Source organism: Dermacentor albipictus, chromosome 5, assembly GCF_038994185.2.
Source record: "Dermacentor albipictus isolate Rhodes 1998 colony chromosome 5, USDA_Dalb.pri_finalv2, whole genome shotgun sequence".
NCBI classification, from domain to species: Eukaryota; Metazoa; Arthropoda; class Arachnida; order Ixodida; family Ixodidae; genus Dermacentor; species Dermacentor albipictus.
In genome coordinates this window covers 143,168,607-143,195,703 of record NC_091825.1, presented here as the reverse complement: position 1 = coordinate 143,195,703, position 27,097 = coordinate 143,168,607, and the positions used below count along the sequence as shown (strand labels likewise).

Here is a 27,097-nt window from a genome sequence, read left to right as displayed (position 1 = left end):
GGCTTTATTATTGTTCCATACCACATACCATAAGGAATTATGGCACAATTAAGGCACAATTAAGGCACAATTTCAACATCAAAGTTATCACACCAAATAGGTTGATGGATGAAATCCCCTTGCAAATTAAAAAAAAACACGTTTGAATCATAGTTCATCGAATTGCTCACCTGTTCTTATACCACACAAAAATTCAAAGTACTACAGGAGGGCAAATAACAACGAAAATTTAAGCTTTTACTCGTGCGCAATGTAATATACAACGAATCAGCTTGTAACATTTTGTAAAAGGGGTTTATTCATTGCTGAACGTCATAAAAATTGTGTAACCACTTGTGAAAATTTTTATAAACCCACGGACCATGCTCACGCCATTTTCCTCTTCTCTTCTGATATCATAAAGTCTCGCCTTCAGTGGCTGTGGGCTTCTACCGCTGAGAACGAAGACGTGGGTTCGATTAGCGTTCTTGCTTCGATGATGTTAAAATTCTTTCATTATTATTATTATTATTTTGGCATATATGCAATAGACAGAAGAGGAAATGAGAGAAGAAGCAGGCTGGCAACTGCCACCGGAAGGGGGCACGACGCCTTCGTACTCTACGGAAAGGTGGGACGCAGAAACACCGTAGTGGAAGGGAGGAAAAAGGGAAGGAAAGAGGAAAGAAACGTCAAGGTGGCAGATCTCAAAGGGTAATGTAATACAATGAGAAATAATATAGTACGCCAGCAGAAGCAGGAAAGAGGATCACTGCAGAAGACGGCCGAGGTCTCGTCACTCCCAAATAATAGAAGACAAAGAAGTAATCCACAAACGGGATGTCGGGTAAGATCCTCCTAGAAAAGTAAGGAAGGCGCGGTTAGCCTGGTCGCGACGAGACGCCCAACCAATACGCTCTGTGGTTGCTTACTGGCTATGGTGTCGGGCTGCTAAGCACGAAGTCGCGGCGTGGAATCCCGGCCACGGCGGCCGCATTTAGACGGGGGCGAAAAAAAACACCCGTGTACTTAGGTTTAGGTGCACGTTCAAGAACCCCTGGTGGTCCAAATTATTCCGGAGTCCCCCACTCATAAGCCTCATAATCAAATCGTGGTTTTTGCGCCTAAAACCACGTAATTTAATTTCCTTATTTAATGCACAACCACTCTCGTACAGACATTCGCCCAGGTTTTCACACCGCAGGACAATAAGGCAACAACAAGAACGCCCGCTTACCATGCAGGGAGTGCATTTTAGAGAACCCCAGCTTGTCATAATTATTCCAGAATCCCGCGTCCTTCATCGCCTACCAAGCTCCATTTTTCGTTTCTTTTCTTTTTTTTCTTCACAGCGATGCCTACGCTACTTTCATGTGTGATCGACGCTGGAGTGTGCTTCCGAATTCTAAGCTGTCCTCTTTCGTGATGGGCAAATTTTTGAACTCCTAGAAAAAACAAAGAATTGGAAGAGAGAGCGGTAACTCGACGTGGTTTGGTCGGAGTACATGTGAGCTGCGTAGCATATGGTGGCCGCGAAGTTTGCGAAGGAAAAGACAAATCGCGAGTTTAGAAAGAGCAAATAAAGTGAGACGACGGACGTCACTTCTAGTCGCAGTACGTGGCATCGCATTACTGCGTCCTCGAAGTGTGCGAAACGGCAAGAGGGGGATGGGGAGGGCGCAGTAGGGAGAGGAGGTAAAACGGGAACGTGCTTCGCTTCCCAAACACGCCTCTACGTGTATGCTGCCTATACGACTCGGCAACGTAGAAACTTGTTAGTGGATGAAGTTCAAAAGAAAGTTAAAGGGGCATTCTTTTTTCATTTCCGTTAAGCATTCCACAAAAGAGGGTAATTAAGACCGAGGCGCACTTGAAAGCACTAAAACAAGAAAAGGACCCCAAATTTGCGCGAGCTTTGCCAAACTAAACACCCTTATAGTGGTCGAATGGTCGGTCCATGCTTCAAAGAAAGTTTCAAAGTTTATTACTTCAAAGTGGTTACATGTTTTGATAGATGTGAAGTACAAATGAGGTTCCATAGTCGAAGACTGTGTTGGGATGTCCTGTTTCTCGCGTTTTCTCCAACGGGCCTACAGAAACTACTTCTTGTGCAAACTGTGGTTGACGCGTTCGTTGCCGTGCAATGAGTACAATATGTGCGATTACTTAAGCCGTGTTTTATGCGCCTGCACACGTTGTGTGGCCTCGAGAGCTTCGTTTAAAATATGCTTTGAGCTTACGTGGCACCGCGTTAGCTTTCCACCACGTGCTTGGACCTTGTAGCAACACTGGCAGCGCTTTGTGCGCAACGAAGGAGCTCGTTGACTTCGTTAGAGACAATGGCCTTAATCGGAAGCTCCAGTTGCTTGTTTCCTTGAGCGCTTCTTGCATGTTGCATGGGTGTACGTGTACTATGCATGAACGCGTAACTTCGCATTTCGCCCTCGTCATCTGAGGTAGAATGCTAGCCGTTCGAAGGCAAACACCTCTATCGACGATTAAATAATAGTTCACTCTATCAGAGTGCAGCCTGTTCCCGATCCCTTGATATCTAAAACAGCTGTGACAATCGCAAGAACCGCGTCGATGATGGGGAAATAATCTGGCATTGCTATGTATCAATAAATCTAGTTGCTCTCGGGCAGAAAGAGAGATGTGAACTTTATTTTACAAACGGATGAAGTCTCCCAAGATTGTCTATAGGCATACCGACATTGCGCTCTGGGTGGACTCTTTTGTGTTAATTGTTACATGATGTTTAGGCAGCATTGTCACCTGTAAATAGGGCCAGCTGCTCCTTTGTCGCGCATAATTATCGGGTACTAAAAGTGCAATAACAATGAAGCACCGACCAAAGGAACAGCCATAGGAAGAAGAAGAATATTCACATAATACATGATCAAACATAAAGTCAGGTTGCATGAACTCATTACAAATATGTGCAGAAACTTGTAAGTCAACGAAAGGCCTCTTCTTTTGAATAATGACTGCATTTCAAACGCGTCCGAAAACCTTGTTCTTTACGCGCTTTCTGCGCATGAGTTTTAGCACGTCGAACGCCTTTGAGGCAATGAACTCGATAGAGGGATGTCACTTTGCATTCCGCCATCCTCGCCTACTTCTCTCTCTCTCTCTCTCTCTCTCTCTCGATATATATATATATATATATATATATATATATATATATATATATATATATATATATATATATCGTAAGCACACATTGAAGCAAGCGCACACGCATCCACCGAACACGTGAGCTCATATCCACATAACGCACACAGTATGACAGATCCTGGCCACCACAGGGAAGGGCGTAATAAATGTAACATCTACGTACATCAGCAAAGTACCGCAACCGACGTCTTTCTTTGTTGACGGTAAGTTTTCTTCTTTTTTTTTCTTCTTCATTTCTGCAACCCTGAGAGGCTGCGCTAATGGGTGCATTTGAAAGGCGACCGCCTCTACTCCGTCCAGGCAACGATGTCAGAGTGGCAGTTTGAGGCCGACCGCGGAGGCTTCGTGGGTGGCTAGACTGAGGCCCAATACACCACTTTTTTATTTTTTATTTATTTTTATAAACCCCCCTCCCCTCTCCAACTCTCGCGTCGTTCGCGCCTCTGCGAACTGAACAGCGAGTCGCCGCCCAATTCCCGTTCCCGGCGCCCCCGCGTCAATTTTCATGCTTTCCTCTGCATTCTGTGCATTCTGCCGTTCTTGTTTGTTTTACCTGCGATACACGCCGCGTGTTGTAAGGCCCCACGATTGTCTCGAAACACTTCATTCTCAAGCAACGATGGGAAGCTTCGCTTCGCGTCCCAAAAATCGAAGCAAGACATTGTCAGTCGCCTCGGGAAAAGTGAAGAACGGAAATAAACCTCGCCTACGGAGTGGGCCAAAGCAAACGAACGGAATCTACGAACGAGGCTGGTGTATATAGAATGTGCGGAATGCGACTTCGTGTCTCCCCGCCCCCCTTCACATACCCCGTCCTTCGGCGTTTTCTCCCGAGAAAAAGAGCAAGAGAAAGGGAGAAACAGGGAGGGAACAAAACAAGGAAACCAGGATAGAAACGTGGAGTAGAAACTTTGTGAGTGGAACTCGGCTGTCGTGAAAAATGTGCAGCCAGCTGCGATCTCGCGAGGTGCACCTCGCTTTTTCCTTCGCGTGTGTGCGTGCGTGCGTGTCTGTGTGTGTGTGTCTCTGTGTGCGTGTGTGTGTGTGTGTGTGTGTGTGCGTGCGTGTGTGTGTGTGTGCGTGCGTGCGTGCGTGTGTGTGTGTGTGTGTGTGTGTGTGTGTGTGTGTGTGTGTGTGTGTGTGTGTGTGTGTGTGTGTGTGTGTGTGTGTGTGTGTGTGTGTGTTTACACACACAAGCAGAAAGTGAAACACGGTAATAAGACTCGAGAGTTGGCTGGCATCACGCTCGCTCGCCAAGGCAAGGCTTTTTCTTCTTGGCTCAGGCAAGGGGAAGGGGGGGGGGGGGGGGGACAACCTTGCTTTGCGATCGATTATTCATAGTTACTTCTGCTCGGCAAGAACAGCGGCAGGACACAAGACAGACGCTCCATAGACGACCCGAATCACGCTGTGTATGTGTTGTGCTCGAATAGCGTGCGCCTCTTCGTTATTATTATTATTTTTACGACTCGAAGACACGGTTCTTGTTTTGCCACGAGGTGCATCAGACATGATTTGCTCGGGCGCAACCTGAGACTCTCCGAGCCATTAATCTCTCGCTTACAAAGTATGCCGCTATCAGGAGCCGTAAATATCTATGTGACCGCGGGGAAAACCCAGTTTTATTTCTGGACCAAGATGTTTTCGCATGTATTCGATTCTTCTCAGCTCGAAAAAGTCAATGCAGCGCGTGGCGTCTCGCGCGCTGCGTCTCGGGCCCGAGTGCCTCGTGGCGAAAACGTCACTCGCCTGCGTGTCGAAATTTTTGGAGCAAAACCCCGTTATCCCCATTCGCGTGCAGATCAGAAGAAAGTGCGCTTAAAGTGGCGCAACGGCCTTTGTCCAAGAAGCGAAGCCATACCTCATCCGTCATATCTTACGTGGTCGATAAGGCCAGACTGTTGCAAAACTTTTCTTGCGCGCTGGCGAGGGAGACAAAGCCGTGACAAATGTCTTCCCCGTGAGGAAGCCAGCTGGCCTTTGTTGATGCGAAAGCGTCACATTGCCCATTAGCGTAAAAGCTGGCATCTGTCGTCTATAGCAGCTAAACGCCAGGTAAATTCCTTGGGTGGCAAACCGGCTGAGCTAAATTGCACCTTCCTGCCTTTCCTTCCTTCCTTCCTATTGGCTGCGACGTCACATCACGAGCTCGCCTCGACGGAGCAGAGAGGGCGATAGGGGATAGCTGCTGCCGAGCTCGTGCGCCAGGTGTTGCATTAGGGAAGATGCTTTATCCGCGACGCCACGTCACTCTCACTCTCGGAAGCCTGTGTTATCCGCGCAAGCTCTCACCTGCATTCTAACTGCGCCTTAATTAGGGCCAAATCAAAACAAAAAGCGCTCGCTCAGTTGCCCGCGAGTAGTTCAAAAATCGAAGGACCACTCAGTGGCATTCAAATGGACATTGACGCTCTCGCATTCACAATTCGTAAGATAATTTTCTGAATCTTTGACGTTACTTGTTATTTTACAATATTTTTTTATTATGGCTATTTCTGCGTGAAACGGAGTAGCCGTGACCAATACAAGTGACTAAATCTTTTTCTTTTACTTCTATTCCAATAAAAAAAAGAAAGGGAACGAGGTGTGGCAATGAGTTCTCGTGCAGTATCGCACACTCCAAATATGTAGAACACAACAATTTTAGCTGTTTACTGCTTTTTATCTGACGACCGACACTTTTCTTACACGATCCTTGGTTCTGTTGTCTATCCATGTTTCCGACGCGCAATACTTAGGAAACATTACAGTGAAAAATCCACACCGCGAAAAACAAGCATGCTTCCAAACAATCAACTACGTGCTCACATTGTCTTGCACTACGTTTTACAAAAAAAAATAACACAAAAACAAGAAAAATGCTAGAATCATTGCTGGCGAAGGTACCAAAGCGCAAATTACCTAACGTTTTAATCATATTAACGTTAATCTTTCATATGTATTGTGATAAGTAGACAATGACAGAAACTTTGGGAACATTACAAGTGCACTTCGCTGCCCCACTGATGTTGTCGAGTAACTTGTACGACAAGAATATTGTGCTCTCTCACTTTTTCTTTTCTTTTTGCCCGTCCTAACAAGTTCTCCATGTAATCCCCCTTGACTTGTAATGTTCGCTCCTTCTGATCAGCATTCTTGGACATGCTCGTGTCATGAATAAAGCTGTTGGCAGTTCGCACTTTCTTGACTTAGTTAGTCTTGTTCCTTGCTTTTTTTCCGCATGATATTCACCGCAAGACAACGGCGAACATGCGTCAACTATAGTCCCATTGGTTGCATCGCTGGCAGGTTACGCGACCACTATAACGACGTTATGGGAATTATCGGCACGATTGCTTTTCTGCACATTGCCTTGAGTGCGACAATGATATCGCATTTGATTACTGAACGTGTAGTACTCGCTGGGCACAAACACAGAAAGGTGCGTGAAATAATTGAAGCCAACTCTGTCGAACGAGTGGTACTGGCCCATGTTTCGTCCGTTGGACTATTCCTTAAAGAAAATGGCTTCTTTCAAGCTGGCCCCATGCAGAGAGTGACTTCAATCAGTCTGAAAAGGGAGTACGAGGCCTAAAAAACAAGCTTTCTGTCGATGTCAACATGGATTATTATATTCTAATACATGTTCAACCCAGAAATACTTTTCATTAGAGAACCGCCGAGCAAATTTGAATGGAAATTATCGAATTTAAGAGCGAAATGTGAACTCTGTCGACCGTGGAAAAGCTAAATTTTCCTTTTTCATTTTTTTTTTACTTGCCGAAAATTTGTAACCATAATAAACTAAAGCCGCAACGTTTACAGATCCATAACTTTGAACCAAAAACAGATGCCATAGTTCTTTCTGGAAGCCTCATCTGTTAGATCACTTGACGCTGACAAATGTAATTGATTAGTTTACACCTTACGTGACATTTCTACAATGTTTACGAAGGTTTTGTAAAAGTCCTACTCACAAATTTGTCATATATTTCAGAGCGGTGTATGATACACGTGCTTTTATTTATTTTTTTATTAGCTTCTGCGATTTCTGCGAATTCAACGACACACTCAAGCAGGGACACGCACACAGTCTCTCTTTCTCTCTCTCTCACACACACAAACACAGGAACGCAGACGCGTGACCACACACACGCATGCAAGTGCAAACAGAGAGAGAAGGATAAGCAGTTTTTCCAGCCTAACTAATGCACAGCTGGGAAAAAAATTAAGAGACACTTCGCAATTCACAGCGCGATGCGGGGTGTGCACGTGCATAAACGCGTGAAAGTGAAGTTCTTGCAGGATTACACACTCATCGTGGCACTTAAATGATGTGTGCAACGTTACCAACTTGCACTTATGTAAATGAAAGCCTGATCTTTCAACTTATAACAGTTTCGTTTTAGCGAACCTAATTGCTGAATTTTCGTTAGCGCTTAAATCAGTGATTCCAAATGACCTCACTGGGACTCATAAGGTTAACGACACACTCGGGCCACATCGAAGGCGCTACTGCGTGAAAGTGGCCCATGCTAACGGTACAAAGCACTCCGCAAATCCGTGGTTCGACACCAACGTGTAAGAAAAGTTAGAGGATGAGACTACGCGCTGCAAAAAAAAAGTAAAAGCTAGTTGCGCAAAAGAATAAAGGAAGCACTCGCTAACGAAACGCGTTCCCAACTCCCACCACTGAAATATTCATGGCCTACGCCTCCGTGAAATTGCCAACCGCTTACCGCGACGGTTCCACGAATGGCCTCAGGCCGAAAGGTGCCACTGCTTGCGGAACCCTCTTTGCCATTGAAGGCAGCACCTTTTGTATTTTAAATGTGAATTTTGTTTTTAAATAGGGCTAAATATAGGGGCACTCCGGGAGATTAAATGCGACAGATACAGCTGTTTTTAGGAGCGCCGTTTGCACCACCTACCTGTTCCTAAAGAACGTCACTCAGCCCCATATACCTTGAAGTCCCATGTCACTGTGTACAGATTACAAAGCGCCTTACAGACGAGGACAGCAAAAATCACGCAAACATTGCGCTGACTAACGAAAATTTGATTACAAGACTTCGGCACCATTTATTGCATGACTGGGTCAGTGTACACCCGTGAGCAAAAGTATATGGACCAGGTATTGCGCGATAAAACTCATTTTCTCATTTGTCTGTAAAGGCAACTATAAATTAGAGACTGCAGTCCAAACTCGGCATTACAAATTTTCTAATGCACTTGTCAGTTTGCGCTTATACGTGTTAATTACGAAGAAATTCTGTGCTTTTTTTTTTTCAGCGACCCTGTGGTCCGTATATTTTTTTCTCACCGGTGTACATATACTACCTGTAAATTGCTTTTTATTTTTTTACTACTGTGACTGCTACCCTGTTGTAAACGCTGAAGAATTCGTTCACATTGTTCCTTGCGTCGTTACGAATTATAAATCCTTACCCGCATAGTTCTTCTGTCATAAAAGTATCGGTAGCATCAGGCACGCGATGCAATTCCGATAACAAAAGCGCAGTTCAAACGCACACCGGGCTTTCATTGTCCAGAGGCGGCGCTTAAAAGTTCCATTGGTTCAAGCGACGCAGCAGGGAAAGGGAGACGCAGTATAAGGGTATACCGGAAGGTATCCGTATACGGAGCTCCGCGACAAAGAACTTCGACGGCGACGTGCTGTCTATGGAAGCGGGGAATTTTTTTTTTTTTTTCGCACCAGCACCGCATGCGGCGTCCGGACAAAAGCCGACGACCCCTCCGCGATCGACTCCTCTTTAGTGCGAGAGCCGACTTGTGTAAGACAAGCCCATTCATCCCCGCACTGTGTGCCTCCATCTTTCTTGCCGCCCGGTATTGTCGGCGCGGCGCTTACGAAAGAAAAGTGCACTTGTGCAACGAGCACGCCACCGTATAGCACGCGCCCGAAGTGCCGGTTCGCTATGGAATATGCTTTTGCGTGACCTGCCGGCGCTGAGCTTTCTATGCCATCGTAGAATAATGCGCGATCGCGGAGCGTCGATACTCCGAGACACCCTCGTACATCCGCCGTAGCCGACGACGTGGCCGACAAAAGGAAACCCGGTTCGAAACAGCGAGGGACCACTTATCGTGGTCGATTCAGGTTTAAACAGGGCGCACGGAACCGCATATATCACTTTGTTGAGTGCAGGTGAGTAATAAACTACGCTGCGGGCGGAGAGGTCATTTATTTATGCAGAGCGTGTGCGGGATTGAAGCATGGAAGATAACAGCGTGCTGGACAAGAAAATGATAAGATGCCAGGCTCCGAGGAAAGGAGGAAAGGAAACAAAAAGGTGGGGATATCTTCACAAACCGCAGGAGAGCCAGGGGAGCGTGTCCTTGGTTGTCCCAGAAGGTATACGTTCCACCAAATTGACGCTATATATATATATATATATATATATATATATATATATATATATATATATATATATATATATATATATATATATATATATATATATATATATATATATATCCATTAATTTATCATTACTTTATTTCATTTATTAAGCACATGCAATTTCCCCTATGTTGTACTTGGTGTCAGTGTTTGTTGGCTTCTCATTATATGACTAATATATATATATATATATATATATAGAGAGAGAGAGAGAGAGAGAGAGAGAAAGAGAGAGAGAGAGAGCGTGCACAGCACATTATATAAACTACCTGCACTAGTATCCTGTTTTAACCTCGGTGTAATTCTGAAGGGCGACGAAACAAACGGAAACAGAAAGAATGAAACGAAGAAAGTTTTGAAGAGCAACGACCCCGTGTGATTTAATGTCATAAATCATAGTGGCAAGTAATCATCACAATTAACTAATATTCCTAATTTCACTTGACTTACACATATGCTAGTTCAGCGATGTTACTAACAACGATTGGTGCAGCATTCCAGAATACATTAACTTGATTACCCACAAAGGAATACACCGTTCACTGTACAGTACCGTGACCACACCCTAGGTTCAAAGGGACGGAACACTGATTGTTATTTTTTTTATTTTTTTTTTAGTTTTCTTTTTGTGATGGTTTTTCAATCATTTCATATGATGTAAATCCGCGTGACCTCCACATTACCGCGCATTATTTGTACAAGGTGTTCCTACGAAGATGTTGAGTAATTTATAAAAAATCACGTGTGTCGCATAGCGCAATTCTAGTCCTTGAGATGTATAGCTCAAACAGGCGGACATTATAATTGCATAATGGGCTAATTAAAAAACATCCGCGATATCATTTTTAACTGATTAGCATATGGCGCATACTGCAATTTACAGGTTGTAGCCAGGGAGATCACAAGGCCGATTGAGGAACCAATTCTCAGGACGACAGCAGTTTCGAGATATTAATTCCCAAGCTTTGCAAACTCAATAGACCTCAGGCTCAGACGTGGGCATACCCAAACCCCCTACTTCTTCACAAGATGTACCCCGAAATTCAGACGACAAATGCATGTGCACTATGCAATGACTTGGCGAACTTATCTCACATGCTCTGGCGATGCCCCGCGTTACGCAGTGATGAAAGTAACACTTCTTCACGCTGGCATGCTGTCCTACACAGCCCCAACCTCGAAGAACAGTTATGGGCTGTCCAACGGGCCCGCGACGCAGCGGAGAGGCTCGGCCTCTCTGTCCCGACGTGGGAGCGGCCCGCTGCGCGCTAGGGCGCGCCCTAAAGGACCCTAATAAAGTTTTTCATCCATCCATCCATTTGCGAAGGAATGCTTGGTATTCCATTTACTTCCGTGTTTTGATGCATAAAGCGGTGTTTCGTTAGAAAAGCAAGTGTAACGGCAGTGCACTTTAACAGCAAGTTTCATAACGAATATCGCAAAAATGATGTCGTCCACGGAATTATGTTCGAGCGGATATTTCTTGCAGGCTCACCGGGCACAATTTGTAAATTGCAATACGTGCGGAAGGTAAGTAGTTAGAAACTTAATTAGTGGCCTTTTTGTTAATTAATCGACAGTGCTTTTCGATTTCTCATTCAACTAAGGCACGCCTTTTTGAGTAGACCAGCTCAAGGACTAGAATAGTGCTATCTGCCCGAGGCGATTTTTAAAAATGACTTAAAATCTTCGAAAGGCATATGAACGGAGGCGACACCACAATGCCGTCTCCCTTCTGTCCTTGTTCGCTGGCGCTAATTATGCTTTCAATATCACTTTACCAACACGCCCAACAAATGGTAATGCTAGATCTTCGCAGAAACATTTGGTATATGCGTCAGTATTGCGTAAATTATTTTCTTTTCCACAATATTCACCACTCTACTTCCGAGTTTTTTTTTTGCTTTTTTTTCCGCAGGGAAAGAGTCTTCGCGAGACGTGAACTGCACATGTGTCACGACACGGCATAGTCACGTGGCCCAGAAAAAATTGCGACGACAGAAGGCAGCCCAACCGCTGAAACCAACCGTCGGCAGCTCACTCACCACAACCCAGGAAAGCGCGTCTCAGTGGGGCATGTCGTCAGATATTTGTTTACGTAATTAAGAACGACGTCACAGTGACGGTGGTTTCTGCTTGGTTGGCATTATCAGTCAGCTCGCATTCGTATTTCTTAAGCTCAACGTTAACAAAATGTCACTATTTTTTACTGTTCTTGGTCGGCAATGATTGCTTCGCACAATTCCTGTGAACCTGAGAAGCGTGTTCTGTGGCTCATCCCCCAACGATATGTCGTGCCCCCACTCTTCTCAAGCTGTCTTGCTAAACTGAAGAAACAAACTGCGTTTCTCTGCGATATACGTGTAGCACGCCCCCAATAGAGAGAGAGGGAGAAAACAAGGATAGGAAAGGCAGGGAGGTCAACCAGAACAGCATCCGATTTGCTACCCTACACTGGGGGTGGGGGAAAGGGGAATAGAAAGAGGAAGAAAGGAAGAGAGTAAGCAATGAGTATGTGTGGGAGGGACACCATATACAAGGACACTATAAACGGTCTCTTAAGCCGGTGCACTTCAAGTACTGCACTAGTGCACCAATAGACCTTGATAAGACACAAAATGAGACTCTCCTCTCCGTCCATACGGGGTCAAATTACTTTTGCCCTCGAAACGCTTACAGTCTCGGGTCGTCAATTTCCCAAATCTCTGGCTACTCTCAATATTTATAGAAAACGCATCGTCTATAGTTTACGTCTACTCGTCCAGGTTATATCCGCAAAACCTTTCTTGCACGAAACTTGTACGGCGAAGCACCGGGCTTTCACTGCGCAGTTCCTCACAATACGTCCTGCGATGGTGGAACATTTATGGGCGGAATAACTATACGTACGCAAAGAGAAGCAGATAGTCGTTTATTCGTTTCTTCTTCGTTATTTTGTCCTTTCTCTCTATTCGAAGATGGGGAAGAAGAAAAGTTTCATTTATATGACATAATAATTACGAAACTATGGCTACACAAACATGGATGGTTCACTTGTTGCCTTTCTTTCTTTCCTTCTTTTCTTATTTCTTGTTTTCTTTATCACTTTCGTCCTGCTTTTCTTTTTTCTTTCTTGTTGCTAGGCCCACAGGGCTGCATCGTTCTCCGTTTCGGGGAGCCCTCTATGGGCAACCATTACTCGAGCGAAGCTATAAATGCCGCTCTGCCACGAGCAATCGGATTCGTTCCGCATTGCTCCCAGAGCGTTCGCAAGATAGCTTTTACGAGCTTTCCCTTAGTGTGGTCCGCCGCTTGTACGTTCAGCGTGTAGCACGTAGTGACCCTCCCTCCTCCTCAGTTTCGTAGGACGCTATCTGTACGGAGGAGACAAGCCGCGCCGCGTTCTTTCTTTTACAGCTCGACTTGAGTGCCGCAACGGAGAAATATGAAGATGCTGCGAACTCTTAGCTGCTGCACACACAAGGCAAGATCGCATGCGAGGCTTCCGAAGAGCGATTCCAAGATACTCTATGGAAGACGTCACAAGAAAAACAAACGAAACAAACGAAAGTTAAGAAAGAGAAAGGGGAGATTTATTGCGGTGAGGAAAATACAATACTAGTAGGTGGGCATGTTCTCTGTATAGACAAGCCTGGTGTGCTGGAGGAGGAGCCTAGTTCTAGGAAGAGCCTAGAACTCCGGATAATCATATTTCATGTGCTACTGGATCATACAAACTATAGTTTGTTCTGAAGTTCTTATTATTTTTATTTTTTTGTCAGTGTACATGCCATGTTTAGCCCTTACAGCTCAGTACACTGCCTGTAACATCCATTGTTTTGTAGATCAAATAGCCAGCCCAAACTCACACAGTTCGACAGATTTCGGCATCCTTAAGCCATTTAGTGCTTAAAGGCTTGAGTTCGCATCGTACGCTTGTATTTAATCCAGTCCCTCGAAAGCGCTTCAAAACCGCAGGGCACTTTCATTCTCAGCGGCCACAAACGACACCGCGATATGAAGTCAAAATTGTCACTTTCGTCAATGGAGCCATGCAGCTTCATCACACGTCTACCCCGCTGCTTGCTCAGTTTCATTTTACTTCGTGTCGTCCTTGCAACCAGCGAAGTGTGCTTCTTCTGTCTGGGCTAACAAAGGCATTGCATTCGTCGGCGTTGTCTCGTGTCATAACCCATTGGAATGGTCTTCCTGGTAGGATTGTCGACATGCGCGATCCAAGTAGTTCCAAGAAACTACACATTATGTTTTCGTGATTTCATTTGCCTCGTTTACAATAAAATAGTTCTGAAGAGCCGTTGCATAACGCTGCGTCGGTTCTTCGTTACAAAATTTGTAGTGTTTTGGTTGCTCTTATACTATTGTAAATTAGCCAATACCTGATTCCGTCCTCACTATAGTTTATATGAAAATTAATACAGCATAGTAAGTGTATGCTACCTACTTTCTTTTTTCTTTTTTTCTTTTTTTTTCTTTTCTTTACAGGGCTGCGTTTGCCTAGCATTGCAAACTTGACCAACATACGCTCTGTGTTCTTTTTTCCTCTGTATACTCCCTCGTTTCTGACTCAAGAAGAAAAAAGGAAAGAGAGAAAGCAGCGATGTCAACTAGAAAAGCGTCTGGTTGGCTACCCTAGGTTGGGGGAAGGGGAACAGGCGAATAGAAAGAAGAGAGAGTTGAAGGAGGCGAACGATTGCAAGTGCGCGGGCAGCAGCATGTAGTCCAAAGCACTCGCACAGCCCGGTCGTTCTTCAACAGCAAAAAAGTGCTTTTGCTGCCTCCTGGCCGGGTGATTGGGGAGGGCGGTGTTCTAGTAGCGTCTCTATAAGATAGGCTAGTCGCTGCAATGCATTGGATATTGATTGTCTTTGTATATCGAATCAAAGACAGTGTCGCAACAAGTGATCGCCGTTCTCTATCCGCAGCCGCAGACATCACACGCACTTCCACCTTACTCATTGATACAGTAGTAACCAGTGAGGTTCTCTAAAGAATTAATCAATTAAACTTTAATTCTTTATGAGTTTACGACATGACAACGACGACACGATGACAGTGACGATGGCACAAATACAGACAACGACGCTTCGTCGTTGAAACGTGCCAAATCACGGTTCGGTCATCGCGCACCTTCGGTCTTCGCCGCAACAAAGATACAAGTCGGTTGAGCCTTCAATATACGAGTGCCGCCGTTACAGGATGTCTTTTTCGCCTATTAGCATTGTTCGTACAGTCCTGTAAAAAGCGTGTGAGCAACGTTCTAGCTTAAGTTAAAGCATGTGAGAAATTTGATCCTTTAGTGTAGTGGCAGAACATGTCGGCCGAGTCCAGAAATATCGTGCTGCACTTGCGAATTTCGAGAGACGTTTTGAATACTGAGTGCCGTGCGCAAGCGACAGAAGCTGGTACGGGCGTGCTTGGAGTTGAGGGTGCAGCCTTCATGCACAAGTTACTGGCAACGTGATAAAGAGTTTCTCGCCATGTTTTTACCCTTGAATGCTCTTCGTTATCTTTTTATTGTTTGCCTTCGTTTTCTTTCTTCACAAACCGGCTTGAGCGTTGTAGTAAGAAGGCTCGGAACACGTTAAGAATGCTCGCATGAGCTCACACATCCCGCATTAAAGCCCACTAATCTTGCAGACAAGTTTCTTTTGGTATGTCTTATTAAGTCTGCGAAAGAAAAATTGTGTTTAAGGACGTAATTTGAAGGCAGTGTAATTGATGCATAACGTATGCAACATAAATTGCAAAAAAATCCATTCGTAAAGGGTGTAATTTCTATTAAAACGTCTCCTTTCTCTCCTCCCCCTCCCCCCCCCCCCTTTCGGCGAGTCTCCAGCTCACTCGGCTTTCCGAGCACAAACGTGGGAGAGTAACGAGGTAATTTATTCTAACAGCGTCCTGGAAGACCGCGACAAGGCACGTCAGATGGTAATTAGAGCCAAGACAGCCGCCCGTCGCCACTTACTCGGCTCCTTCAAAGCCCGCGCCGCTCCATACCACCGGACGCGAGACATCCAAGGCCGCAGAGAGGCGAGCGTTTCAGGCTCGCGGCGTCGCATGCGAACCGACAGGCGCCACCTCGCGGCGTGCCCGAGATTCATTGCGTTAGCGTCGGCTGCGCGCACAGCGTCCCACGAAGCCGGAGGTGCTCGGCAAGGACTGAGATTGTGCACAGTGCTTCTTCGTAGTTTGGGTCAACCCCGTCACGAGGAGTTTTATACAAAAAGCACAACTTCGTGGTTCGACGCAAAGACTAGGGACAGCGCTGTACAGCAATCATAGCTTAACGCTTCTGCGAGGCATGCCTTGCCGGCGACAGCAAAACGGTAAAGAAACGTGCACATTTATCTGCATATCTATAGCTCGGAAATTCGCAAGTTACTTTATTGCGATAGCAATTACGTGGACACTCCAGGCGCATTCCCTCGTCGTTGTGGCCGTGATGTTCCGCGTGAAGTCTCAGTGCGGTAACACCGTGGCCGCGCAGTGTGCTGTAGGTGCGAATGAAAGCCACAAATACGAGTGAGGGCGAGCCGATGATGGTGGTGTGATCTCGCGCGCGCAGATTCTACTTCGACGGCGGCTACGTTTGGCGCCAATGAGCGCAGCCGCGCGGGTCCCTTCTTGAAAGCAATCTGCGATGAGTAGAGAACGTAGCTGCCTGGGGGACGATAGCGTCATCTGTGCTGTGTTCTCGCCCCTTAGTTCGCGTTGAGGCAGAACGAAGGTCAATTCGCTCCGGGCTGCTGTCGCTCTTCCTCGCGCCAGTGTCTTGACATGGAATGTCAGCGCTCATCGAGTGGGATTTGTTTATGTGTACCTGTGCTCGCGTGACACCATGCTTGTTAGTTTAGTTAGTAAGCGAATCTTTACGAGTTTATACGGCCGATAAAATTACTGTGCTTACTTCGCATAACTGTTTGCATGATAGCAAATGCTAAACTTTCGTGCGAATCTGCGTCTTTTTTAGCACTCGAACCTTGCACAAGTAAATCGCCTCTTTGCACTGTATATATTTCCGCAGAAGGAAACGGGTAAGATCTCATGTGACTGTAGCAACTCGACCACGAAATACCACCTAAATATTAACATTTTTTAAGTGAAATTACCGTGCTTTCCTGTCGTAACTCACTACACACTGACTTCAATCTGACGATTCCTATACGCCTGCGCATCTAAGCCTTGACGCGTGAATGAGAGCATTATGACACCACAATGCTGGAGCAAATCACTTCCTTTTTCTCAGCGGTGTAGCGGTGCAGGATGAGAATTCACATCCCCCGTATTCTCAAACGATGCTCGACTCGAAGATCTTCAATCTGCGGCACCGAGCCGAGCGTAGCGTATTGACTGCTTCTGCCGAAGGGCGGCGTTGCCATCAATTTATTTCGTCATGCCAAGTAAATATTTGTCAACCCCACGTTTCAAAGCGGGCGCCAATAAATCATCATCTTCTTCCTTCGGTCGAGGTAGAATGTGAAGTGGAGAAGCGTTAAAAAATACGAGGGGCGGACTCATCAACCCTGAGTCAATGATTGCGCTATGCACCTACATCGTAACGTGCCCCTTCACATGACCTCTAGCACCCCCAGTCATACAAATGAACCAGGAAAACACACCTCCCATCCAGCTCTCAGCGTCCACGCGTATAAGTTCACATGTATGTATGTATGTATGTATGTATGTATGTATGTATGTATGTATGTATGTATGTATGTATGTATGTATGTATGTATGTATGTATGTATGTATGTATGTATGTATGTATGTATGTATGTATGTATGTATGTATGTATGTATGTATGTATGTATGTATGTATGTATGTATGTATGTATGTATGTATGTATGTATGTATGTATGTATGTATGTATGTATGTATGTATGTATGTATGTATGTATGTATGTATGTATGTATGTATGTATGTATGTATGTATGTATGTATGTATGTATACTCGGCCTCTTCAAATGTCTGTAGTCGAACACCACTGCTTGTTCTTAACATTGGATCTTCAGGGCACTGACTGTTGCCTCCACATGCACATCCATATGTACGCGCCCTCAGTAGTGCCTCTTCATTATCCCTTTCTTTTCTTGTAGACTTTCTTTTCATCCGCAAACACCCTCCACCCGTCATAGGGTCGCAAACCGGACATGCCTCTGGTTGATGTCCCTGCTTTTCTTTCCTCTTGTTGTAAAAAGCGATGCACCAGGACAAGACGTCTAACTCTACATAACTCATCTGCGAGTCAGGTCGTGCCCGTGCGCTCCACGTGACATCGCCGGACCCTTCCTTAACCTGCCGTAGGAGTGCGCTACACCCTTCTCTGCCTTAAAGCCTCTCTCTCTCTCTCTCTCTCTCTCTCTCTCTCTCTCTCTCTCTCTGATTACTCTTTGAGCTGTCGGTTAGTTTCAGGAATGAGTCTACCCCTTGCGACTGTTGACACGACACAGCCTTCGCGTTAGTTTGTGAGCGGCAACAAATGCACGTGTCGCGCTGCTTCTTTTGTTTGTTATGCGTTTTATTTTTCATTTATCGCCACATAGGTAGTCGTTGTGCTTGCGTTTTCTTTTCCTCGTTCTCTAGGTGTTTATGACGTTTCGTAAAGGATGATTAACGCTGTCTATCCTTGGACGTTAGAGCGCAACGTCGCACGTGCACGGTGTTGTCAGACCAGCGGCGGACAAGTGGCACGTAGAAAACAAGAATACCGCCTTGCGTCAATGGACTACTAAGGCCTAAACATGAGTCGACACGGTAAGAGTACATTAGGTTTAGTTTAAGACATCCGACGCGGAACGGCGCATGCGTCGTTTCGGCTCCCCTCAATGTAGGCTGCTGGTTGGCGCTAGTTTGTATCTGTGATCCACGGCGGCGCGTTTTAGCACACCAACTAGGGGACAAGAACACGTGAAGGGACAAACGCAAGCGCTTGTGCATTTCACGTGTCTTCGCCACCAAGTTTGTGCCTTTCAAAACGTTATCCACGGGTTTCCTGGATTCGTCACGAGCATTGAGAGATTCCCATGCGGTGCCGTTCAATATGCGCGCAGCCAGTTCGCAGACAGTTATTGGAGGAGTGCTTCTTGTTGGGCTAGTTGCATGCTAAAGTACGTTAGATGACAGGTTTTTCTCGTCTAGTCTACGCTGCTCTGTGTATGTGTGCTAACATGCGCCCCCTCTGTAGGGTTCGACTATGCAATGCAACGGGCTTCATTTTTTGTACTTTCGCCGTCCTGGCTTCCTTTATTTTTTGCAACGCGAGAGCAGTCTGAGCACACGTGTGGGAAGCGAAATTATTAGTAACAATCTCCCCCACTGCCCCCCCCCCCGCCCTCCAGAAAAAAAAAACCATTTTCCTTCAATCCAGTTGCGCCCAGCTTTGTGTTGAACCTCATTTTCGTGGGGTTTAAGCTTATTTCCGTTGTAAGGTAATTTTCTGAACTCTTCTTCAAGAATTGATTTGCGCGGAATGATTCACGTTCTTGATTTGCAGGGAGCTAGAAAACTACCGCTCAAATGTCGGAGTAGTTCTTTCTTTATTATTTTTTTTATTTTGAGAAAGAAACTTCGTACGTGACTAATTTTAGAAGGTAAGCGAGTGTCTGATTACAGCCGTTATACATAATTCAGTGCCTCTGCCATCGAGTTAAACGTAAAGCTGTTCTATAAGGCGGTCAATGCATCACGCGCGCGGCTAAGCGAATTAGTGCGACTTAAGTTATGAACGGCAAGACGTCGGTTTTGATAATTTCATTAGAGAAAATTATTTCTCCTATGTTCTTTGGTTTCTCGTTTATGCTTGCAAAGTTCCCAAACGCGAATCTCATACTGCTGCGTGCATCGATTGTGTGATTTATTTAGAATTAGTGGAATGTCAAAGTGAAAAAGCATGTATCGATGTGAAGTGTGGGAAGCCGGTTACGTGGCCGATGTAGAGAGGGGGGGGGGTGATACGATAGCCTAGAAGTGCGTATATATATATATATATATATATATATATATATATATATATATATATATATATATATATATATATATATATATATATATATATATATATATATATATCTACATACATACATATATATATATATATATATATATATATATATATATATATATACTCCCAGCAGGGTTCTACTAGGACACATAAACACCCAAGAAAAGTGGATGGGGACACAGCGCCGCGGTAGCTCAATTGGTAGAGAATCGCACGTGAAATGCGAAAGTTGTGGGTTCGGTTCCCACCTGCGGCAAGTTGTTTTTTTCATCCACTTTAATTTCCATTAATTTAGCGTTTCTTTATTTCATTTATTAGGCACACGTAATTTCCCCTATGTTGTCCTTGGTGTCAGGATATGACTGACAAAAATCGGGCCCCTCGGTTAACCCCCTTTCTTCTCGTATATATATATATATATATATATATATATATATATATATATATATATATATATATATATATATATATATATATATATATATATATATATATACCAGAAAAAAAGCAGTTCTGGGTCCGGGTAAATATTCACAGTGAAGTAGACGCGCGTATGAAGCGGTTTATTGACGTCAATAAACCGCTTCATACGCGCGTCTACTTCACTGTGTATATATATATATATATATATATATATAGTGCAAGTGGCGGAGCACTGATCCGGCCATCGTCAGTTACACTTTCCCCCTCGAAGACGCAAGACGCGTGTCAAGTGAGCTCCTGAATGCGGTGGACGCGGTATAAATCACTGATCCGGGACTTCAAAGAGGTGCGACGTATGCTAAAGCATTTCGCTCCCATTTACCCTAAGTCACGGCAGATTCTTTTTTTATTTATTGGATTGGATTGTTTATGGAGTGTGTGCGCACGCATGAGTGAGTGAGTGAGTGAGTGAGTGAGTGAGTGAGTGAGTGAGTGAGTGAGTGAGTGAGTGAGTGAGTGAGTGAGTGAGTGAGTGAGTGAGTGAGCGAGCGAGTGAGTGAGTGAGTGAGTGAGTGAGTGAGTGAGTGAGTGAGTGAGTGAGTGAGTGAGTGAGTGAGTGAGTGAGTGAGTGAGTGAGTGAGTGAGTGAGTGAGTGAGTGAGTGAGTGAGTGAGTGGGCAAGCAAGGGAGTGAGTGAGTGGGCGAGCTAGTTAGTGAGTGAGTGGGCGAGCTAGTTAGTGAGTGAGTGGGTGAGCTAGTTATGAGTGAGCGAGCGAGTAAGTGAGTGGCGAGGTAGGCGATCGAGTACATGTGTTGTACTGTGTAAAGAAATCTTGGCCTCGTAGTGCCGCGCACGCTATAGCGCTGCCAAAGAGACGCGTCACGAAGAACGTCGCTGAAGAGGTCACACAGCGTAGCACGATGTTCGAAAACGTGGGAGAAAAGCGAACCTGTATGGAAACAACTTCGCTCCTCCCCATCGCGTCCACTTTGAAAAGAGGAACGCGACCTTCGTCTTAGCGAACTAACAAGCACAGCCAATCAAGTAACCGTTAACATCCTCGCGTAGCTTTCCTGATTTCTCCCTTCGCTCATCAAACGACTCCGAGTTGGGCTAGATTAGGGGTAACGAAGTCGTCGGAGCGCACGGGGGACACGCTTTGGCTTCCCACTCGCGCCGTCTTGAGCAATCGCTGGTGACCGATGAATCGGCCCGAGTCGAGGCATACACGGAGGGGCGCCCTTTCTGAGGGTGAATGTTTGCACAACCCATTAAATTGCTTGCCTGCGCGAGCCCGAGCAAGCAAGCGGGGATTCCTCTGGAGGGCCGGTGCCCGCTGGAAACAACGTTGGCAACGAACACAAATGCACTCCGTCGGTTGGCCCAGCCACCTTTCTCCTGCCTACTCTAGGAAATGCATTCGCTCTCCACTATTGTCTCAGTACTCGCCTCCCGCCATCTTTTTTCCGTCTCTGCACCTATAGGTTCCGCTACACCTCGTATGCGCAGCGGTTCCAAACAAGCGCTTAGAAACTTCCATGGCATTGGCGGCCGGCCAACATGCGGGCGGCTCTTTACCTCTCGGAAAACAGAGATGAAGAATGCAAGGGGGCTGTGCGACTGGAGATAAAATCCAATTTAGGGAGGATCAGAAATGAACGGCGCTTTGTATTCGCGATGCGTGTATTGGTCCCCGCCGGTAGAGCGGGTATCTTCAAATAGGGAGCAAAAGTCGCGCCGGCCGTGTGTGTGGCCGTGTGCTCTTCAACGAGCTGCTTGTTTCTTTTCGAAGAAAAGCACGGACAGGCTATCCCAAGTGTACGAAGACGACGCTTCGACGACGAGTCACGTTTTCGTCGCTGGCCCGCGCTGTTTGCGCCCGACGTGGAGTATTCAGCGAAGTCTGATACGGGCACGGAAAAAAAGGCGACACTCGAGCAGGCAAAGCACGCCCCCCTCCCCCCCCCCCCTTTCCCTCTCCCCCACTAACGCTTGCCCGCATCCCGTTTCGTTGCCATAGAAATAGCAGTAGCGAAGGGAGAGAGGTCAGAGGCTGGCGCTTTCAGTGCCAAATGCAATGAGCGCGCGCATGCTTTGTATCTTTGTATAACCGGCAAGTGGGCGTTGTATTTTAAAAGAATGGGGCGTTAGACACCGGCTGCGTCGACGCAGCCTCTCGCCGCGTAGGCCGTTAAAATAACTCTCGGATAATGACCATCGTCGTGACTCGGTGGCGGGTAAATAAAGTGAGAATTAAATATTGAAGAACACAGCGCACATTGAAGTTGAGGGACTCACTGCGGAAAACCGACGCACTAACAAAGAGCGGTTCCAGAACTTTCACGTTTTATTTCGTCATATTTACTGCAATAAAGACATACGTGCATCAACTATGTATCTTACGGTTGTGCGTTAAACTTACAAAAAGAAGAAGAAAAAAAGAAAGGAAAAAAGACATGGAACGAACACTGTAAATGCGCCATGTCCGTTTGCTCTTCAACAAAGTTTCCTTTTTTTTCTCTGTGAAATAAAAGACGGAGAAGGTAAAATTCGGCGAGCTGGCGCTTGTTCATGGTTACGGCCAGCTCGAACGACAAGAACGGAGAGAGGAGGACCCGTCCTTTTTGATTTCCTTTCTCTGTGCACGTCGTTCGCGCTTCCCGTGACCATGAGCGCAAGAGACAGACAGCGTTCCCAAGTAAAAAGACCACGCTTCGCCTCCCGGTCACGTTCTCGCTCGCACGCGAAGTGCCCCTTTTCTGCTTTCCGCGCTCCTACACGTAAGTTTATTCGTATATTTAGCGATCTACAACAACGCTGTATAGACATAGAGCCCAAAACAGCTGTCGTACAGTCCGCAAGCGAGAAACCAGAGCTACACAGGGCAGCTAGCCATTCCCACAGTCCTTTCGCTCAAGAGGCAATGATCATTCCAAGGCAACAAGAATAACGACGACAACAACAACAACAGCAGCAGCAGCAGCAGTGCCACCAGTAGGTACACCTCGGTGAAAAATAGCGGTCGGTAAAAGCAGCAGGCTCAGGATGAAGTAGAGCTGCGATTCGCGTTATGTTTCGCTGGCCAATGTACAGATTGTCCCTGTAATTCCCAAGGTATAACACTTGCTACGCGCCGAGTTTGACACCTCAAAATGCCAATTGAACACGGAAAGCTTAGTGCAAAGCCCGTGGAAGCCGTTTTTTTTTTTTTTAGCATGCAACAGCCAAGTTTTGGGTGCCAGTAGTTCAGGAAATCACGTATTAGTTAATTAATTTAGTAATTAGCCTTTAACTCAAATGACATTGTATGGCTTTGTTCTTTTTGGCACGCAGCGCACTCTTCGTGGCTAGAAATAAAGGTGAACACCAGAACGCGTGAAGGTCGAGCGAGTTGCTTAGGAATTCATTTTACTGAACGGCAGGCCAGACAGATTCAAACGCGGCCACGTGTAGGAACGAACAAAGCGGCACATGCAAGCACCGAGTATCAACTGAAAAGTCGCATAAAAGGAGGATGACACAAAGTTTATCTGCGTAGAAAAAAAAAAGAAAGACGTGAAACTTATCTGCCTAGGCAGAAAACACTTCGTTCTTATTTTGCGCCACTGTGTAATATTTCAGTTCACCGTCGGCGTTAATTTGTGCCGTGCTTTTCGCTCCTAAACCGTGGCCGCGTTTTCACGCTTGCCTTTAGGTAACTTAAAGGGGAACAGTGAACGAGAAGAAGAAGAAACTGCCATGACTATATGAAGCGAACAGATAATAAAGCCAAGTAAATCATAGTGGATCCCTTTCTTTCTTTTGTAGTTTTTTTATTTGAAGTGTAGGCTCTCTGATAAAATAAACAAGTCGCTCTACTTTTCCTTGATGGGTAACGGTGTTTGGGCATTGTGGTGTTAATGAAACACCAAGAAATTAAAGTGGGAGGGTTTACCTGCCGTGGTCTGCCTGGATGGAATTCTACTGGTGAATACGATGTCGCAGGTTCGACTCCCTGCCGCGGTAGCCGCATTCCAATGAAGGGCGAAACGCAACAACAGAGCGCATTAAAGAAACCCAAAGTTGTCAAAGTTAAGCCGGTGACCTTCACTGCTGTCGTTCCTCACGGCCCATTGTGCAGCTTGAGAGCGTCAAACCCCACGCAATTTGATCTTTCTTTTTTTTTTTTTTGAAATGACGTAGTTCTCTAAAGCAAATTGTTTCGCTTGCAGCTGCGGGTGTTTTTTGCAACAGACACTGCATCAAACAGTGTCGGTTGCAGCGCCAGTACTGCGCCCAATATCGCTTGCTTATTTGATCACCTTATATTGAAGCTTGCATATATATTTCTAGGATCGGCTGGTGGTTAGAAAGAGAAAACTGGGGTGCTTTCTTTTTTACATACCTAACAGCGCTGAAAAAAAAATGAGAACACATGACACGAAGAAGACAGTGCGGGTGTTTGTGCGTCACGTTGTGTGTTTCCGTATTTCTGGCGCTGTAAATATGTCAAAAATTGTCAAAAGAACCAGCCCAGATTTCCGCTTTAGAGATAGGATGTTTGAGTTAGGCGAGGTAAAAGCTTCAAATAGAAACAAGACAAGGAGTTTCGACAACTGATGCTAATGTTATCAAAACAAAAATAATTATCGAAAAATGATATTAGTGGGCCACTGCTTTACACATTGAACAAAATATGCTTTTCCTTCCTTCTTTCTTTCTTTCTTTTTTATGAGACGGGTGATTTGTGTGTTCCCACTTGTTGTGTATCGAATTTATATGCATCTAGCTTCTGTAACATTCATGACTCCAGCATATCACATTTGTTATTACGCAACATCAAACAACTAGCGAACGCGGATAATTAGTATTTCTTTTTTTCGTTTAGCTCTAGTGTCAACGTTCTGCACTTCTTTCTTCGTGCTTTTCTTTTTCGTTTCTGTATTTCTGTTCCCGTTCAGATGTAGCCAGAAACTTATATCGCTTCCTTTCGTTCTTTCTTTCCGTATTTCTTCTTTATCGTCCGGAATTCTGATCTTGTTCCCATGCAGCCAACGTAAGCAGGAACTTATTTATATTGTTATTGCGGGCAACGTAAACACATAGGCGGAACAGCACACTATCTTCATGAACAAGACGATTATTTAAATGAAAACTGTTTACCCGCGGCTCGGTGCTTACGATTTACTTGCACCCTGCATCTCGCGACTCATCATTCCTTGTTTTTATTTATTTATTTATTTATTTATTTATTTATTTATTTATTTATTTCATATTTGCTTCCCGTCGTGCACATGTCCACACCCTGCAGTTGGTTTGTTACGATCGTAAATAAATACAGAAAAAAAAAGGCTTGCATGAAAGGAATGATTGGGTCCAGATGTTGTTGTTCCCACAGTGTTTTCCTCACGCGACGCATAGAACGTGTATTGCTGCACCGCAATAAAGCTGCCCGTGATCGCCGCAACCGCCGAGTGTGTTGATCGCTATCTCTCTCTTCAGTAGGCGCCGGCCTGTTTTATATGAGACTGTCAGAACGACGGCTGATGATGTATAGCCTCTGCTTTTGCCCGATAACGCGGGGATCTATGAAATCTACGTAAAGTATCGTGTTTTCTGTTGACGACACTTGTGTCGCTGCCAGGCGCGATATAACTCACAGTGTACACACTCGTCAAAAGGGCAGCCTTCTATTCTTCATTCCATCGTTCTATATGGGTTGTGCTCGGGCCCTCAAAAAGGTTGTATAAACCTCCAGGAAACACTTTGCGTGGACGTGTGCGATGGTCGTTCAATTGAATGTAGGTCGGCGCAGTGGGCTTTCATGAGTCACCCTGATTTCCGTTGGTTGAGAAAAACTTGGAAGCGCAATCTTTTTACGTGTACAATTCTATATAGGCAAGCACTTCGTATGAGGTCAGCGATACGGCGATATTATCGATTTTTTTGCCTACGGCAGATAGCACAGTTCTAGTCCTACAGTTGGATTGCGGGCAGAGGCTGGTATTACTTGCAAACTAAAGCGAAATTCATCCTTAGTTAATTAACACAATATAACTGATTAATTTAAAACTAATAACTTTCGGGCGCTTTTTGTAATTCACGAATTGTAGCCGGTGAGCTTGCTAGACGCTTGGAATGATATCCGAGGTTGACGCTGGTTTCGAGATATGAACTGTCAAACTTCCCGCAGCTATGCACTGTTTCCCGTTTTCTTTCCTTTCTTTTTCTTTTTTTTACAGAACGCCGTTTCATGCATTTAAGCACAAAAATAACTGGAAAGCTAATGTATTTCTTCACACACGTCGGGAATTAATATATCGAAACTGGTGCCATCCTGAGAATTTGTTCCGAGTGGGTATACGCATACGCCGTGCAAACTCACCGGCTACGATTCGCACATGGCAGTATTATCCATAAGTTATTAAAAACGTAATTAGTACATTCTTGGCAATTAGTTTACTGTTGATGTTGGTTTCTAATGCAAGTAATGTCTGCCTCTTCATGTAATCTAGCTCAAGATCTAAATTGTGCTTGCCACAGGTGATATTTAAAAATTGTGTATTCTTAAAAAAATAAAAACGCTGGGTATAGTCGGATTTATTGACCTTTGCTCGGACTCCCATCAATCTTAACTATGCCAATCCAAACAATTTATCAATGGGTGACTTCTGTTTCTCAGAGTTTAACAAACAGACAATTGATGTTGCTTCATTTTCCACACAACGGGAATAGAGGCAGCGTAGCGTCCTGTGTAAGGAAGGCTGTCGCGTTCAGAATATTCACACCTCAACTGATTGCTTGATCAGTGAGCTCGCGAAATTATGTGTCACGCATAATAGTTAAAATGTTTAAGAGCATCTACGGGAAACGAAAATGTGATGTGAATTTATATGAATTGCGAGTGACAATGATAATGACACTTTGTTAATAATGATGCGAAAACGTTCACCAACTGCGCCATTCATGTTTCCATAACACGTTTACTATACTGTAGACCCTTTATGAAGTGTTATGGCAGAGTTAAAATGAGGGGAATACGAGCCAAGTGAGCAAGATGCGCGTACGTTCTTTTCGGTCTTGGCAAGCTACAGCGTTTTCTCGTTCCGAGGGCTAGCGCCCGCATCGCGTGA

General features: G+C 45.2%; 1 protein-coding gene and 1 non-coding gene across 4 annotated transcripts in view; both read left to right on the top strand.

The window, feature by feature from the left end:
- The window catches only part of LOC139060175 (serine-rich adhesin for platelets-like), an 841,896-nt gene that overhangs the window by 765,374 nt on the left and 49,425 nt on the right, over positions 1 to 27,097 (top strand). The gene's annotated exons all lie outside the window — the stretch shown is intronic.
- Positions 19,746 to 19,818, top strand: TRNAS-UGA (transfer RNA serine (anticodon UGA)). Its single transcript has one exon. It is a non-coding gene; the product is annotated as a tRNA-Ser (tRNA).